General features: G+C 45.5%; 1 long non-coding RNA gene across 1 annotated transcript; it reads left to right on the forward strand.

The window, feature by feature from the left end:
- The first annotated feature begins 640 nt into the window (after positions 1–640).
- Positions 641–1,339, forward strand: LOC127338522 (uncharacterized). The gene is made up of 3 exons (XR_007874398.1): positions 641–705; positions 791–1,054; positions 1,133–1,339. It is a non-coding gene; the product is annotated as an uncharacterized lncRNA (long non-coding RNA).
- Positions 1,340–1,772: the final 433 nt, after the last annotated feature.

Genomic DNA, 1,772 nt, shown 5'->3' on the forward strand with positions numbered 1-1,772 from the left:
GAACCCGTGGATTCTCGAAAATCTGCGGGATCTTCCGAAGGCACTGCGTCGGCACTATCTCCTCATCCCGCTGTTTCTCCAAAAGGCAAAAGGAAGAGGAATGACGTCGAAGATTCCGGCACTTCCAAAGCCGAAGAAGTTGATCCTTCACGTCAGAAGGAAACTTATAATCCATATCTCGCATCCCTCGTCAGCTCGTAAGTCACCTAGATTTCCCCTTATTTCTGTAGTCGAAGTTTTTTGTCTCATCTTGCTTTTTATGCTGTCGATCTTTAATCGCAGTGATGATGAGGAAGAAGTACCAACTCGTGACGTGGCTCCTCGGACGAGCGCGTCACATACTTTACTTGTCTCGGATACGCCAGTTGAAGGAGAAGAATCCTCGCCTCCTCAACAAAACGTCGTCACCACTACTCCGCCTTCAAGCCCCCTTGCTCCTTCACCAAAAAGGACAAGGATTGAAACGATCATTGAGCCTGCCCCTCAATTGGGTAGCTCTTCTACTCCGCTCTTGGATGATGTAAGTTTTTTTTTTAATTTTCTTGCCAGTATCTATATTTCCTCTATTTGCTTTTTTACGCATTCATTCTTTTTCCATACCGATGTTTCTCTTTCTTTGTTCTTCTTTGACAGCCATGATCAAAGAGCTTATACGCATCGGATCCCAATTCGTTGGGTACCGTGAGTATGCCAGCAGAACTGAAGGTAATAACTTTTTTGCTGTCGTTGTTTCTGACTTCTTGCTCCTGTTTTTTGTCGCAGTTTTGACCTTTCTTTTCTATTTCGACAGAGAAACTTGCAGAGGCCAACAAGCTTGCCGACACTCTTGCTCAAAAACTGGAGCAAAGTGAAGCGGCCCGCAAGAAAGCCAAACTTGTTGCTAGCGAAGCCAAAGCAGAGGCTAATGAAGCCAAGGCAAAAGCTGCTAGTGTCGAGGAACTGCAGAAGAGACTTGAGGATACTGAAACTGCCTTAAACGAGCACAAAGCCGCACAGGCTACTCGTGAAAAGGGGATCCTCAAGCGCCTGAATTCGCAAAATCGGCGCTTCCAAGGTAATTTTATCGATCCCTTCTATTTTTTATAAGACCTGCTTTTTCTTGCTTTTGACCAACGTTTATTTCCTGTGGCAGGCCAAACAAACCAAGAGTTTGATCTGGAGAATCCCGACAATGATCCTCTCCTTGACGCACTTTCTTATTTGGAGTTTCATGGATCCGAAATTCGTGAAGGCGTGGTGAATGCTGACGCAGGATTGTCGAAGCTATTCCCCTACTTCTTCCCGAAGAAAGAGGAGCCCAAGACTTTCCTTGCCCTTGCCCAGAGCTTCAATCCATCAGAGGACCTGGGGCTGAAAATGCGCCAGGAGAACATGAAGGTTGCTGTTGAGAACACTATTGCCTTGGTCGCTGACAGTCAACAAACTGTTGACTGGATGAAGGTTGGCGACACCGAGCAGATAGAACAATCAAAATGGAGGTCGTTGATCAAGGCAGCCAAGCCCAACACGAAGAAAATCCTGGCCTATCTCGGGATCAAGCCATCTTCAACTCCTAGCTCATCAAGGCCGGAGGTCTAGTTGAATGCCTTTGCTTTTTCTCTCCTTTGCTTTCTCTATTTCTTTTGCTGTTGTCGCCATTTTTAGCCTTGGCAACAGTTACCCTGTTAGTCCCTTTGGAGAACTTCTTTTGTAATGTCCGTGTAAACTTTCTAGAAATCAATGAAATTCCTCTTGGTACTATCATTGATCCTGGGACTTTCTTTTCCAGTTAA

This window comes from Lolium perenne, chromosome 3, assembly GCF_019359855.2.
Source record: "Lolium perenne isolate Kyuss_39 chromosome 3, Kyuss_2.0, whole genome shotgun sequence".
Taxonomy (NCBI): Eukaryota; Viridiplantae; Streptophyta; class Magnoliopsida; order Poales; family Poaceae; genus Lolium; species Lolium perenne.